Below are 16,892 nucleotides of genomic sequence, written 5' to 3'. Positions count from 1 at the left end.
TGGTGAAAGCGTGCACTGACGGCTGGTAGTGTGTGTGCCTGGTGGAAGCGGGTACTTATGGCTGGTGGTGTGTGCCTGGTGGAAGCGTGCACCGACGGCTAATGGTGTGTGTGCCTGATGGAAGCGTGCACTGACGGCTGGTGGTGTGTGTGCCTGGTGGGGAAGCCTGCACTGATGGCTGGTGGTGGGTGTGCCTGGTGGAAAAGCGTGTGCTGACGGCTGGTGATGTGTGTGCATGGTGGAAGCGTGCACTGACGGCTGGTGGTGTGTGTGCCTGGTGGAAGCGTGCACTGACGGCTAGTTGCGTGTGCCTGGTGGAAGTGTGCACTGATGGCTGGTGGTGTGTGTGCCTGGTGGAAGCGTGCATTGATGGCTGGTGGTGCCTGTGCCTGGTGAAAGCATGCACTTACAACTGATGATGTGTGTGCCTGGTGGAATCAGGAGCACTCAAAGCAATAGAAGACACAAATGAAACTGGGGGAGAAGGGAGTGCAAGCAGAGGAGCCTGATTACAGCTATAAAAACACAGATGGCAGCTGTGCATGGGCACCAAACCTCCAAGGACTGGACCCAACCACCTACGCTGCATACTCCTCAACACTCGCTCCTTACGCAAACACGCCGTCGAGCTCTGGGATCTGCTCGACACCTAGGCCCCAGACGTGGCCTTCCTGACCGAGACCTGGTGGAATGACTCCTCTGCGCCCGACATCGCCATAGCCATCCCGGACGGCTACAAGATCACCCGCAGGAATCGCGCCAATGGAATCGGAGGAGGAATAGCCATCTTCCACAACTTCACCCTCAAGGTCACAACCCACGCAGACGACACCCTCAACACCGCCGAACACCTGCACTTCCGGATCCACACCGACTTCAACACCACCCTCATCTACAGACCACCCTGTTCTGACCGACTTTTTCGGCCCTCCTTTGGGGAAGGATGATTGGAGGTGACTCCAGCCTATTATCATTATAGTGCAGGGATTAGAACTATAAACAGGGCCTATTCATAAGGCACAGTAATGCACTTTCGTACCCTTTTCTTTAGATCAGGGCTTATAAACTTAAGCTAGGGGATAGATTCATTAGTATTAGTGATAATCCGTCCTTTTATAAGAGTGTTAGTATACCTTCTATGGAGTTATGCTCATTTCGGGCCTTATAGGCCTCAAACGGGAGAGACTCCATCTTGCTTTCTGCCCCGGCAGCTTGAGATGCTTCTAGGTCAAGTGTAATGTTTTAGTTTCGAAGTGTTGTTCGCTTGGAGAGAACCGGCTCAGGCTGGCCCTTATCGAAAGACTGTATTTTTCTCCATTCCGAAGACACAACATCAGGCTGGCCAGCTGGGAATGTGTCCTTGGTACGGGGAGGTACAAGAATTTGGTGGGCGGCAGGTTACTGGCCGTAACTTTCCATGAAAGGACAAGCTTCCATATTAGCGAAAGTGTTAGGCGGTGAGTCAGTCAGTCTGTAGGCGGCAGCTAGCCGTTAGCATCAATGCCATTAATTATTTCCAGGCAGACAGTCGCCATTTTGAAGTCCGAGAAAGATTATGAAGCTGATACTCTCTGAGAAAGATTGAAGAAGAGGGAGAAGTAGCGCAGAACGATCAGAGACAGAGAGAGACAGCAGCTAATAAAGAGGAAGGTTCCAGTGACTTGGAGGAAAGTAGAGAAGACAGAGCATAGCGGTGCAGACGTGTACTCGTGACTGCTGAGGTGTGATTCCGAGACGAGCCAAGGCAGAGACGAGAAGGGAACCTAGATGACTGCTGAACCCAGACTGCACATTACTAAGGTGACGTCGACCTTTTTTCCCCATAGTGTGCACATTCTAACCTTTTACTTTTCTTTGCAGGATATATGTTATAGTATAGTGCTGTGTTTATAATCATTGTAATAAAATACCCCAGTTCTTAGTGAACCAACATGTGCCTTGTATTCTTGTTCAATCAGGGTAACCTGGTCTTCTAGTCAGACATCGTTTTCATGAACGGATGTAAATCCCGGTCAGGTAAGAGGTGACTGAATAATGAGGGAGAGAGGGACCATTTGATGCTGAGAGCAGAAGGTACATGATTCAATTTGGCAAGTTGTGCTAATTCCTGTTATTGTAGTATCACCCCGAGTAGCCAATGAGAGATTCCTTCCAAAGGTATTCATAGGAGAGTGATCGTCGTTGGTAAGCGGCGTTAATGAGAACACCAGGTGGGAGACTGGTGCTTAGATCCGCCGGATTGCGGATCGGGCTGTAAGTGAGAGAACACTGGGGGGGATACCAGTGTCTAGGTCCGCCGGATTGTGGACCAGATTGGGAGGAAGAGAGCACTAGGGCTGCAGCCTAGTGTGTAAGGCACGCCGGATTGCGTGTCGAGTGAGCACTGATAGTGATCAGTGTGTAATGGTACATATTCAGAACTGCCCCAGGGTAGATTAGTCTGGGCCCAAGTTGCCGTGAGACTAGCTGGTATGAGTGGGATATTGTAGAAAACCTATGCGTGTGTATTGCTATTTCCCCATCCTTAGGTACAAGATGTACATATATATACATATACCTATTGTAAATACGTCCTAAGGAGGGAGGTGATTACGTTCCGACTGGGTTGGAGGTGCTCTGAGGAGCTGATCCCATCTGGTTCGAGAATCCGGTCGTTACACACCCGGACCCCGGGCTCAATTCAGCGACTCAATCGCCGCCCTCGCCAGCACCCACGCACTCGCCTCCACGGACTACATCCTCCTCGGGGACCTGAATTTCCACCTTGAGAACAACAATGACACCAACTCTGCCAACCTCAGCCTCAGACAACTTGTCACCGCACCCACGCCGCTGGCCACACACTGGACCCCATCTTCTCCACAGGCACCCACGTCGCCTTCGACCACATCACCGAACACCACTGGACTGACTACCGCTGCATCCATTTGACCTTCAACAAACCAACCACGCACCACCGCACCCAACAGCTGACTCGCCGCTGGCGGAGTAAAGTCACCGAAGACCAGCTGATCACCACCCTTGCCCAGAACCCACCCACTGACCCCACCAACCCTGACACCGCAGCCCGCAACCTCAGACAGTGGATCGGCGACTGCGCCAACACCCTCACCCCACTCAAGAAACCCTCCAACAACCACGCCAGCTAGAGAGCCACCTGGTTCACCGACGAGCTGCAAACTTCCAAACATGCCTGCCGGAAACTGGAGAAGATATGGCTCCACGAACACACTCCGGACAACCACGCAGCCCACAAGGACGCCACTCGCAGACATCACCACCTCATAGCCAAGAGATCCTCCTTCAAAGACCACCTGGATAACAATGCACACAACAGCAAAGAGCTCTTCAGCATCGTAAAGGAACTCTCCAAACCAAGGTTGGAAATTTTGGAAGGTTGGAAATTTTGGAAGGTTGGAAATTTTGGAAGGTTGGATCATTGGAAATTTTGGAAGGTTGGATCATCGGTTCGAGGATATGTTGAGTGCCTATAACATAGATCCAGCAAATTTCCCATTATGTCCAACGTCTAACCAGGATGAAGTTCTTGGAAAGTTCTTGGGGTCAAAGTGTTTAATATGCCTGAACGGCAGGAAGGATACTGATCGACCTGCTACACAGACCTTTAGAGTGGGAAACCAACATTGCCCTATAGACTATATCTTTATCCAGGCGTGGAACTATGTATTGGTAAAACAATTCTATGTTATTAAGCGCAGAGATAGCGACCACAATGCATTGTTTTGTGAAATTGTAGGTGGAATATTGGGCACTGGTGAAAGGGTAATCCCCCAAAGTGTGGAGTATCCCAAACGCATGTCCACAAGACTGACGGATGAGTATGTGGAGAAACTGGTAAGTTTTCAACAAAACTTATCAAAGGAAAGGTTCGAAGGGCATCAGGTGGCATGGTATGAGGATATAATAGTACAGGCGGTGCAGTGTATAAGAGTGTACCTAAATGATAAGAAACAAGTCAAGGCAATTGCACAACCCAAGAAAGGAAAGTCCAAGTGGTTTAATCAGGAATGTCAGACTAAAAAAAGTGTGATACGAAAATTAGAGCGACGCCAGAGGATCAGCTATGACCTTGGGAATGTGGAGCTCTTGCTTGGGTTGAAGAAGGAGTATAAATCCCTAGTAAAGAAGCAGAAAGGGATTTTTAAAGAAGAATGCTGGGCAAACCTTTTAGAAACAATTGAAAATAAAAATATAAAAGGATTCTGGAGGTTGATACAGGATGCTGCAGGAAGGGTACCGGGTACTATGAGCTGCGTTGTGGAGGAGGCAGCATGGGTAGACTATTTAAGTAACCTTTATAATGCTAAAAAGTCCCCGGAAAGCGAGAAGAATAGATCAACTCGGATAAGGGATGTAGAAGGTTTAATACCAGACTTCTCTATAGAGAAAGTGAGAGAAACTATTAAAAAATTAAACTTATCACGTGCAGCAGGTCCAGATAATCTTCCCGCCATCCTAATTAAAACCCAGATAGATTGGTGGGCTGGATTTTTATCCCACATGTTTGTGGCAATCCTGGCTTTGGGTCATTTCCCTAAATCCTGGAGAGGTGCCATAATTAGACCCTTGCATAAAAAAGGAGAAAAGAAAGACCCTAAGAACTATAGGTTAATTAACCTATTAGACATCGGGGAAAAGGTATTCTCTAAAATAGTCCTGGGAAAATTGAAAGAATGGGTGGAGCGGCAGTCAATAGTTCCAATAGAGCAAGGTGGCTTCAAGGAGGGGCACTCCACTATTGATCACTGCTTCGCACTTTGGGCTGTAGCCAGGAAGTCCATGGAGCAGCAGGGCAAATTGTTTTGTTGCTTCGTGGACTTTCGAGCAGCCTTTGACTTGGTGGATAGGGACTGTTTGTGGGAGACATTGAGAAAGTATGATGTTCCGGCGGATCTTTTGTTAATTATCCAAGAATTGCATAGCCATAACTGGGCACGGGTGATTAAAGATACCTCTGGCGGCCTTACAATGGAAATACCGATAAATAATGGGTTGAGGCAAGGCTGTGTTCTGGCCCCGTTACTTTTTGCCATATTTTTAGCAGACTTGCCCCTTCTCCTGGGTACTGCCAGAGGAGCGAGCCCTAAAATAAATGGTAAGCATCTGTCCTGTCTGTTGTACGCAGATGACCTTGTAATAATGGATCAAACAGAGGTGGGGCTTCAGAGGAAGTTAAATGTATTCAATGAATATTCTATCGCAAAGCGACTTACAGTAAACATGGATAAGACAAAAATTCTATGTTTTGGGAAGAAGAGCACGAAGTTTAGCTGGTACTTGGGCCAAACCAAGCTAGAAACTGTAAGTGAATATAAATACCTCGGGATTTGGTTCACAAGGTCTCTGAAGTGGGATTCCCATTTGGAAGCGCAGAAACTAAAAGCGCATTTAGCGGTATGCGGGTTGAAAAGATTCAACCATAGCTATGGCGATATGTCACATAAACCTCTCTTGACTGCCTTCAAAGCTATGGTTCCGCCACAATTCCAATATGGGGCTGAAGTTCTCTGCTTCGATGGGAAAAGCACCTGGGATAAAGAGGAGGGAAAATGTTTAAAAGCCTTGCTGTCCCTCCCTGGGTCGGCAATGATCCAGGCAGTTAGAGTAGAATTGGGCCTAACCGCATGGAATGTTCAGGTGCAGATGAGTCTCCTCACATTCTGGAACCGTTTGGGTCAGGGGGAAGTCACTAAGGTATCACAATGGTGTATGAAAGAAATTCATACCAGTGAGTTAAAGTGGGCGAAGGCAACAAGAAGGAAACTCCTGGCCATTTGTGATTACTTGAATGTGAACATCGACCCTATGACACTCCAAATTAATGTTATAAAGAATGTTCTTAAAGTGCATGGTAAAGAAATTTCTAGGGCGACAGACCAAATGTATCTGAAAGAGAAAGACTCTGTAAAGTTTATGAGCTCAGGATGGGAGAAAGACTCTAACTTTCCATATATAGACTTACTACCAAACCGTTGGATAAGAACAGAAGTCTTTAAATTACGAATAGGTATTAATCCGATATTTACAAATAGTGCAATAAAAACTGCCCTAATGCATCCTGATGGTAAATGTGTGTGTAAACTAGGAATGAAATGTGATATTTTGCACATCTTGCTGGATTGTTACATGTTTTTAAATTTACGTAAACAGTTTCTCCGCCCGATATTTTTAAAATATGAGGTTGAGGATCGCACTAAAGCACGGGAGCTTTTAGTTGACATGGAAAATCTTGACATTTCGATAGCTATCGGGAAATATATGCAGGGGGTATATAAGTTCCTGATCTGTCTGGAGACCCAAAATAGCCAATAGTCCTATAATCCAAATGAAATTTGGTTTTAAATTGTATAAAGGTTGTTTTTAGGATAAATTTTACTGTTAAGAATATGAATTTGTGTTATGTGATTTTAAATGATAAAGGTGGAACTGTGGTTTATAGATCAAATGGTCTAAATAAACATATTTTTGACTTGACTTGAACTCTCCAACCCCAGCGCCAACGCCAATGACATACTGCCCTCACAAGAACTGTGCAACTTACTAGCCATCGTCTTCCACCGCAAGATCGCTGACATCCATGACAGCTTCAACACCATGAGCGCCCGACTACGCCAGATCCCACCTCCCCTGTTAACACCACCAGCGCCAACCGCCTGACCTCCTGGTCCAATGTCAACGACGACGAACTCCGACCACTCAGGATCTCTGTCAGACCCGTGCCCACACCACATATTCAACAAAGCAGATGCTGCCATCGCACCCCAACTACGGAAGGTCATCAACATCTCCTTCAAAACAGCGATATTACCAGAAAGCTGGAAACACGCCGAAATCAACACCCTCCTCAAGAAGCCCAAGGCGGACCCCAAGGACATCAAGAACTTCTGGCCCATCTCTCCGCTCCTGTTCCCGGCGAAGGTCATCGAGAAAATTGTCAACATACAACTGGCCCGCCACCTGGAACACAACAACATCTTGGACCCATCTCAGTCCAGGTTCAGACGAAACCACAGCACTGAGACAGCCCTCATTGCCGCCCCAGATGACATCAGGCGCCAACTATACAACAGCGAAACATCAGCCCTCATCCTCCTGGACCTGTCAGCCGCCTTTGACACGGTCTGCCATCGCACTCTAAGGACACGCCTCCTAGAAGCCGGAATCCAAGAGAAGGCCCTTGACTGGACCACATCCTTCCTCTCCGGCAGAACCCAGAGCGTTCGCCTCCCGCCCTTCCGATCCGAGGCCACCGACATCATCTGTGGCATCCCCCAGGGCTCAGCCCGACACTGTTCAACGTCTACATTGCCCCCCTCGCACAAGTGGCCCGCCAACATGACCTTAACATTATCTCCTATGCCGACGACACCCAGCTCATCCTCTCCCTCACCAAGGACCTGCACACCGCCAAAAGCAACCTCCATGAGGGAATGAAGGCAGTCGCCGACTGGATGAAGAACAGCCGTCTGAAGCTGAACTCGGACAAGACGGATGTACTCATCCTAGGACCCACCCCCTCAGCCTGGGACGGCTCCTGGTGGCCAACCACACTGGGAACAGCACTGGCACCCACCGACCATGCACGCAACCTAGGATTCATCCTCGACTCCTCCCCCTCCATGTGTAAACAGGTCAACGCCGTCTCCTGCTCCTGCTACAATACCCTCTGCATGCTCCGCAGGATCTACAATTGGATCCCGACCGAAACAAGAAGAACGGTGATACAGGCCCTCGTCAGCAGCAGACTGGACTATGGCAACGCACTCTACGCAGGAATCCCAGCCAAACACCTACGACGACTACAACACATCCAAAACGCCTCCGCCCGACTGATCTTCAACGTTCCCCGCCGCAGCCACATCACCCCCCACCTGAGAGACCTACACTGGCTCCCCGTCGACAAGTGGATCACCTTCAAGCTCCTCAGCCACGCACCCAAAGCACTCCGCAACACAAGACCAGCCTACCTGAACAGCAGACTCAGCTTCTACACCCACACCCGCCAGCTCCGCTCTGCCAGCCTCGCCCTCATCACCCGCATCCAACGAACAACCTCCGGTGGCAGATGCTTCTCCTACCTCGCCGCCAAGACCTGGAACACTCTCCCTACCCACCTACGGCAGACCGAAGACCTACTCGCCTTCAAAAGACTCCTCAAGACCTGGCTCTTCGAGCAGTAGCGGCGCCCCCTCCCCTCAGGGCCTTGAGACCCTCACGGGTAAGTAGCGCGCTTTACAAATACTTTGATTGATTGATTGATTATATGTCTGTTGATTGGGGGTGCATGTTTTAACCCTCAATGTTCCAGTCCAGCATGCAGGTAAGGATGCTATATTTTGTATAGCTACTTTAAACAAAGGTGTACAGCCACTGAAAACATCTAGGGTAGAGGCTCGTAACCTTTTGACTTACTGGAATCCGGAGACCCCTGCTGAATGATTATTGGAACCTTAAGACCCTCGCAAAGTCATTACTAGAAGCCGACGACCCGGGCTTAAGCAATTTCTGTGATTTTAACCTCAAACCAATACACAATCCATTACATATTTTAATTCATTCTCAAACAACTAGAAAAACAAATCACAATTTTAATTTTTGGGGAACGTTGGAGTTTTCTAAATTCAATTAAGGCAAATCATGGCCCATACCATATACTGTCTGATACACTTGCACTATTCCACGAATCAATCTAAGGAATCCAACTTATTTTAACCTCCAATTTCAAACTTCTTCACATTTACAGAACGTTTTTAAATGTTCCCTTTTACATGTGCTTCATTTAATTACAGTTTATTAATCTGTTAATAAAAGAGAATTTCCTAAGTAGTGATGGACCCCTGAGTAGGCTTTCCGAACCCCCAGGGGTCCTCAGAGCACAAGTTAAGAACTAAGGGAACAAACAAGCAATGGCAAAGCAAATAGGTTTCGTGGGCAAGAGCTATTGGCTTTGCCAAAGCTTGTTTAAATGGTGGGAAAGGGGATGATATCACCTGCGCACCCCTGCCAGCGCCTGGCAGGAGTTGGAGCTCTTGCCTCCCCATCACCATAATGCACCCTGTGGAAACTGCTTATACTATTAAAAACAAGCACAGAATGTGCAGAGAGAAACAACAGCTGTGAGTCAGGTTTAAAATTAGCTTCTGGTGATAGTTCATTCATTTTTCATGGCTTTAATGTTGAATGGTGACACCCACTGAATACCTTTGCATGTGTTAGTAACCACTTTACAGTTCCAGCAAAGCAGAAGGGGGAAAACAAGCAGATATTGTTTTCAGTTTTGAGAAAAACAATCCGGCTGCATCAAACCGAAAAATCGCTGCCGACTGTGCTCATCAGGTAAAGAGGTTCTAATACACATTATTTGTATTTGTACAAACCTCATGGACATAAGGCGCTCCCTATTTCGGGTCTTATGGAACCAAAAGGGCCTAAGAAGTTGTAGGCAGGCTGTGATGCTGTGTTTTAATCCTGAAGGGACTCAGTTAAATTGCAGGCTAACAAAATTCTTTGACACAGTGGCTAGAAGACTCACGAAATGGCCACCTGGCTCACCCAAAGCATCTGCCAAGCCAATGCAATGCTAGCCCACCCGGAGCACTTTGTCCCTTTAACTTTTAATGGCCCTCACCAAAAAGAAATCGAGACTTTCATGACCTTAAAGAGTGTGACCACCCGCCTTTTTTTTATTGTAATTGTAAATAAGGCTTTTCTTATGTAAGTTTTTATATTGTGAGTTTTTATTAACTGTACAATAAACAAACCTAAACCATCAAAAAAAAAATCGAAAATACCAAATTTGATACAAATCCAGTGGTCTGTGCCAACGAACATGCAAGTGAAAAATATACTGTTAAAACATAACCAATGGAACCGTATGCATTTCGTGCATGCCTAGTCAGGAAAACTGGCCATGACAACTGTTTACGCAACTAAGTCAAGCCCATATGTGTAATATGTACCTGCAGAGGACAGTTCACAGTTTATTGACTCATGATTTATGAATATTTAAGGGGCGTCTGTAGAACTCACAACTTTGGAAACTCCAACAGATGAGCAGAATACCGACAGTCGTATATTTAGTTAAGAGTTGGGAGCATGTTTTGTCCCGGGTGATGGTCACAGGGGCACCGTCTGGGAGCAGTGTCAAAGCCCTTGCTTTGTGGCTGTTCACAAAAGTCCTCAAAAACGTTTTCCTCCCGAATTCCATGCCCGTCTTTAGTGTGAAAAAGATGCAATGACAGCCCAATTATGACCAGAAATTGTACCAAGAGCACGAATCTATTTTTAGGAGACGTGGGGAGAATGTCCTCCCACTGAAAAAGTTCTAAAAATATGTCTATACATGGATTTCTTCACATTAAATAAAAGAACAGCTTACGAGGCCAATATTCCTGTGACATAGTGACCGCTTCATGCGAGATTACTTTACTGCCTCCTACCAGGTAGCCACTAGTAATGTTAACTCAGTTTAGGATGCCTGCGGATGGGTAAAAATATAACAACTATGGCTGTAATGCCCTGGTACCAAGGTAAAAATATCAGTTATAACTCTCCCTCATGCTGCATGATTTATAACTCAAACATCAGCTTCAAATATATACATTTACAAAGTCAACCTTTTTCCTCAAACATCACCTATGAGTCCTGAAAATACACACATTTTCATCTTGAATATTAACTTTTCAATGTTGGTATACATATATGCAAAAGCTTCCAATTCAACAGGCTGGGATGCACATAGTAGAGATACTTGCAGGCAGCTGGAGAGCTACCTGTAGCTCGTAAACTACTCTTTGGAACAATCCTGCTCCAGATATTTAATTTAATGTGCTGCTTTTCCCCCTCCTAACAGAAATAAAATACATCTCACAACATTAGCGAGAAACAGAAAGAGGGTAAGTATTAATTTTCAGTTCTCAACCTGAAAGGATAGGTTATAAAATATGTTTTAAAGGGAGATCAGAAATGAAGCATTTAAATAAAGTATACATACATGTGCAAATGACATCTTTGAGAATTAGGACTGCCTGACCAAATGAGGGGCGGATATGAAGTATCCAAAAATAACAAGGCTCTCAGTGGTGCTTGCCTGTTTTTCCCTTATGAAACTGTAACAAGGGGGGAAAGTGCAATTTTGTTACACGCATTCGCTTCCTTTCCGAAAACAAAAAATAACTGAAGAGCTGCGGGGTAACATAATAGTACGTTGGGTTTACTGTTTGCTTTCCTACCACTGCAGAGACAGAAAACCACACCTTCCTTCTCAAACGTGCAGATCAGGGGGACCCTTCCAAATAAGTTAACGCAAAGCGATCCAAATAGATCTGCATGGAGATGTAACGTCACACGACCAATGACTCCTTTCACAACACACGGATAGCCTCACTCACCAGTTTACAGCCATCAAAAGCCAAGGCCTATCCTCTAATGCCGAGGTATTGGGTATTCTGTATAGATGGGGCTGCTGTGGCCAGGCACACCTTCACAAGCCAATGGACTGCCTCACTTACCCCAGCACTTCGCCATATCGCACTTGTAACCTCATGTTCCCTGTTAGTATCAGCAGGCACTTTAGTACTGGCTTACATGTCGAAGTACACCTTTGTACCCTCAGCTTAGGCCTCATATGAAAAGGCGTGGAGGTGATATGGAAACGCAAGGGAGATGGGTGGAATGCTATATGAAGGTATCAGCCACTAAAAATCACACACGGCTATTTTCCCATCCATCATTTTGTTTGCCCGCTATGCCACTCCAGAGAGGGGCCTGCCACAGAGAAATCGACTTGTTTCTGCTCCAAAAGCCACAGTGCAAGTGCATCCCAACCTGCCAGGCCAGGTCCCCTATAGGCGGAAACAGAGGGCAGGCCACACCAGTGGAACAGCCAGCACGGAGCCACGGAGGACTCTACCTGCTGCACTTAGACACACACACAAAGATGATGTAGCGCCAAATGCGCCTTCCTGTAGCCGACAGGCATCAACACACTGGCTTGAGGCCTGAGAGCATCAGAACAGCGTCCACGGTCTAACATTCATTAATTCTATCAAGAAAGAGAAGCCATCAGAGCAATGCCCCGGGGATGGAAACCACTAGAACAGTGCTTCCAAACGTCTCAGCCCCTGACAGTCACCCAGGCGGCTTTCCTGGGCAGGCAAACAGTTACCTGCTCTGCTGCTGACACCATCTGTTGAATGCATCCGCCTTTGACACCGTGTAACCAGCATTGCACAGGTGCAGTCATACGGCTGGCCCAGCCACACATCATCGTGGGTCTGGCTGCCCCATCTAACTCTATAACCGGGTAATTTATGCATGTAAAGTACTTCAGACATTAAACACCTGCTGCTGTAATCTGCAGGATGCAATCACCGTCTTTCAGATGTCTGATGATGCTGTGCTGGGCAAATAGAACATGTGTCTGAATAACTACAGCACTGTTAACCTGCAGTGCCAGTTTCTATATAAAACTCACATTATTACTATTACTATACTGCCAAGTGCAGCATCATCAGGCAGGTGTGGCCAACGTATGGCATTGCAGTCAGTCGTATGGGAAAGTACAGCCTGATAGGCATAGCAACAGCTTCTTATGCATAGATACATGCGGCACCACCTGTGTGCCCTGCACTTCACTTAGGATGCAATAGTGTCGGTGCTCAAGAGTAGAGCCCTAAAATTAAAGCTGCTCCTACTTCATTCTTTTTATTTTTATGTATTGGTCTTGGCTGGCAGCAAACGTTCACTTAACTGCTAGTTCTCAAGCACATACACAGCCAGTTGGTTCGATGTTTGCACGGTAGGATACTGGATTTGCCAAACGTTTGTTTATACACTGGGAGGTGAGCTCCGAAAAAAGCACCGGATAAATGAATGCTACAGAAAAAAATGCTGTTTTCTGTAGCAGCCCTTTTTCAGATGTTTGTGTCAGCCCTTGTTTCTCGGTGCTACCAGGCTACTTGCAGACTTAAAAATAAGTCCATGCATTTCTCGGCATTGGAAGATCACACCTAAACTGCCAATAAAAAATGGTATACCAAAGTTCTCTTGTTGGCTGACCTAAGATGTGATTGACAATGTCACGAGACACTGACTGAAGGTTCCCAGGCAAATTAAGCAAATGGATAAATGAAGCTGACCCAAACCCCCCCCCCCCCCCAAAAGCACCATATAGGTCAAACCTAAAAATGTAAATATGTCCACCTCCAAGGAGAGAAAAGAAGAGAGCACCAATTATTTATATTAAAAAAGTAAGATCGGCCCAGTCACCTCCAGAGTGCTAAGGTCCGCTGTGCCTCTTAGGGGCTACAACGAGTAATGTGTATCCGCCTATGTGGAAACAAAGTCTATTCTGCACGTACCCTCTTCTTCCCTGTGAACAATATGCGAGAAGAATGCGTTATAAGCCAGAACTAGTCATGGTTTCAGAAGGTTTAGTGTGAGACACATGGAAGGGACCCTTCTTTCTGTTGCAGCTGTCAAAAAAATCAGTAAACACAACACATCTCTCTGAAGCCCTCTGGCGTATTCGACCCCCCCCCCCCCCCCCCCCCCCACACACAAACACACACATTGAATGGCGTAAGCACAAACAAAATACAGTGTTCAATGCCAACATGTTTTATCAGTGAAAATAACAACGACTAAACTCTAATCATAGTCATAAAGTACTGAATGTCACAAAATCATCTTTCTTGGGTGAAGTATCTTAGGATAAGTAACTTTCCTTCACTCTGAAATCTTCCACTGAAGAACTATAGGTGAGTTCCAAACTCTGCAGAGCCAAAGGAGCCCCAAACTCGAAAGAAAAGGAGAGCGCCAAACTCGGCAGAACCAAATGAGAGCCCCGAGCTCTGCAGAACCAGGGGCACTAAAACACTTTGGAATTAGCCGCGCGGATAAAGGAACAGTTCCTTACTCAAGAAGTAAATCCCTTCGGCGATGAGAGGTATTTGTCATACAATGGTGCAGCTTGGACTTGTAACAAAAATCGCCTAATACCCGGATGCCCCCATAAAACAAAGCAACAGATCGGGCCCGCTCGGACGGGCAATCATAGCTAATTCGGAATATTTCAGTAAAGACTGTTCATGCCCTAGGGGAAAAAACTCTGTAATTACTTTGACATCTCAACTCTTCTGTCGCCAGTGTGTTTTAAAAACATACATGTATTCTTTACAGCCCGAAATCCAAGGGTGTCAAAAGAGAGTAAGGGGGACGTGTGAATCGGTTTAGAGGGGTCACCGAACACGTGGGACAATGAGTCAGTAGCCCCGCTTAGTTTGAACTCGCCGCTGTTCCGATACCGTTAGAAGTGGCCGACTAGACAGTGCATACAGGTGAGCTCCGCGGGACGGGCAGCACAGGCTGTGCCGGTAGAACACCAGCCTGGGAACCTCGAAGGAGGAGACAACACGCCACTGCATGTATGGCGCAGTTAACGGGTACGACTGCGCGTGGCGGGCACTGTGCGGTGCAAATCAACACTAAACGCGCACACTAGAGAGGTGAACAAGTGCAGGGCGGCTCCCTCGGAGGAGAGGGGGGCTCGCTGCCGGAAGGAAATACGTGTGCAAGACGTGTCGGTGCGGTATGGCAAGGCAAAGGGGAACAGCAGGAACGGGCAGTGCTGTGGTGAGGGTCACTCCAGTGAGAGGTCAGTCTACGGTGAGGTGCACTGCAGTGAGAGGTCAGTCTATGGTGAGGGTCACTGCAGTGAGAGGTCAGTCTACGGTGAGGTGTACTGCAGTGAGAGGTCAGTCTATGGTGAGGGTCACTGCAGTGAGAGGTCAGTCTACGGTGAGGTGCACTGCAGTGAGAGGTCAGTCTATGGTGAGGGTCACTGCAGTGAGAGGTCAGTCTATGGTGAGGGTCACTGCAGTGAGAGGTCAGTCTATGGTGAGGGTCACTGCAGGGCGAGGTCAGGCTTATGGTGAGGGTCACAGCAGGGAGAGGTCACTCAGCGTTGAGTCACAACAGGGAGAGGTCAGTGTATGGCGAGAGACACAGGTTAGACTTGGATCAATGCAGCGGCAGAGACGAATCCCAATGAGCCACAGCTGCGACAGTGACCACTCGTGAGGGACCACAGCTGCGACAGTGACCACTCGTGAGGGACCACAGCTGCGACAGTGACCACTCGTGAGGGACGACAGCTGCGACAGTGACCACTCGAGAGGGACGACAGCTGCGACAGTGACCACTCGTGAGGGACGACAGCTGCGACAGTGACCACTCGTGAGGGACCACAGCTGCGACAGTGACCACTCGTGAGGGACGACAGCTGCGACAGTGACCACTCGTGAGGGACGACAGCTGCGACAGTGACCACTCGTGAGGGACGACAGCTGCGACATTGACCACTTGTGAGGGACCAAAGCTGTGACAGCAAAGTATCAGGGACGACAGTGACTACAGTGAAGACTAGCAAGGGGCCACAGCTGCCACAGTGAGGAGTGATGGGCCGCAGATGCGGTGGTTACAGGTGGTGGCCAATAGGACACTGTAGGGATAGGTCAAACAAGCATGATCAAGAACCAAAGTGACGTATCCAAAGGGTAAGGTGGGTTGTGGGGGACCCAGTAGGGACAGGTGATGGAGGCTGGGGACAGGCCACAGTTACCGGTCAGTGGCAGATGCGCAGGAGTCACTGCAGCGATATGTTCAACGGCTGTTATAGGGCCGTGGAGAATGATCAGGGGGTGACAGCGGGGGCATGACTGTCACGGACCCCTAAAGTCAGTGCAGGGTCCGTGGAGAGTGATGGGGCCGGGGCACTCACTGCTCGTGCAGGTGACATTAACAGAGGGTCCATGCAGGAAGGGTATTGGTGTTAAAACAAGAACGAGACATGTGGGCAAAAGTCCCTAAAGTGTCGGTTCAAGATGAGCAGAGGGTGCCAGCAGAGACAGCGCCGCGGAGGACGGCCAGGGGCTTCATGGCACTGACTGATCATCAGAGGGAGGTCAGGTGTCGCGGCAGGGACAGGTAGCGGGTGAAGGGGTCACAGCAGGTTTGGGGCACGGCCGGGTCGATGGGACAGGCGTTCCCTGTAATGTCGGCAGTCAGAGCTCGGTTCAGAGGCGGGCGCTGTGCTTACTTGTTAGAGGAAGTTGTCTGTCGGACCCCAGGGGACAGACTGGGTGGATCCAGGAAGACGCCACCGCAGGGCGGCACTGGGGGCAGGGGATCCCGAATTACAGTCCAGGGTGGCGTAGACGAGGGTGTCCCCGTCTCACACACAGACCTCAGTGGCCGCTTCCCGTCCGAGGGGAGGAGGAGCCTGAGGCCGTCAGAAGTCCCCGCCCACAGTGCCCCGGCAAGCATGCCCGCCTCTCACTCCGCCCTCCCTCTGCCCCTTTCCACCCGCCTCCTCCCGGCCAGCACCCATAGAAGTATGCGGCCAGACCACCTATCCAGCTGAACAGGTATCCCGCAAACTCAAACAAGAACCTGACAGCCAGAAATGAGAAGCCAAACAGGAACTCAACAGCACATAAAGAGTGGAGCCTCCTGAAATCAAGTACCACGCGATTGATTGTCTTAACTTATAGGTATTTCTATCGCGATTTATACTCCTGACGAGGCGCCGAAGCGCATCATGCGTTTAAACAAGCATTTACAATGCAACGTTCTCGCCTTTGCAAAAGTTAGAGCTATTGGCATTGTAAATGACATTTTTATTTATGTGTTGGTTTTGAAAACCGATAAATAAATCGCATTGTTATTTACAATACCAATAGCTTAATGTTGCAAATGCGAGAATGTATTGTGCACTGAGAGGGACAGTAAGGAGGCATTTGCGCTGAGAGGGGCAGTGAGGAAGTTTTATGCGCTGAGGGGGGCAGTGAGGAGGTATTGTACGTTGAGGG

The 16,892-nt window shown here is 48.0% G+C and overlaps 1 protein-coding gene across 5 annotated transcripts in view; it reads right to left on the bottom strand.

Moving 5' to 3' along the window:
• The window catches only part of PAM (peptidylglycine alpha-amidating monooxygenase), a 1,271,905-nt gene extending 1,255,575 nt beyond the window's left edge, over positions 1-16,330 (bottom strand). For 2 of the 5 annotated variants that reach the window (XM_086960971.1, XM_086960972.1), the window contains exon 1: positions 16,121-16,290. The gene's annotated coding sequence lies outside the window, so the exon portion shown is untranslated. Of the gene's footprint in view, positions 1-16,120 lie in introns of all 5 variants that reach the window. The other 3 variants (XM_086960973.1, XM_086960975.1, XM_086960974.1) reach the window with 3 other exon arrangements.
• Positions 16,331-16,892: the final 562 nt, after the last annotated feature.

This window comes from Lissotriton vulgaris, chromosome 3_1 (genome assembly GCF_964263255.1).
Source record: "Lissotriton vulgaris chromosome 3_1, aLisVul1.2, whole genome shotgun sequence".
NCBI lineage: Eukaryota > Metazoa > Chordata > Amphibia > Caudata > Salamandridae > Lissotriton > Lissotriton vulgaris.
This window is presented reverse-complemented; position numbering and strand designations above follow the sequence as displayed.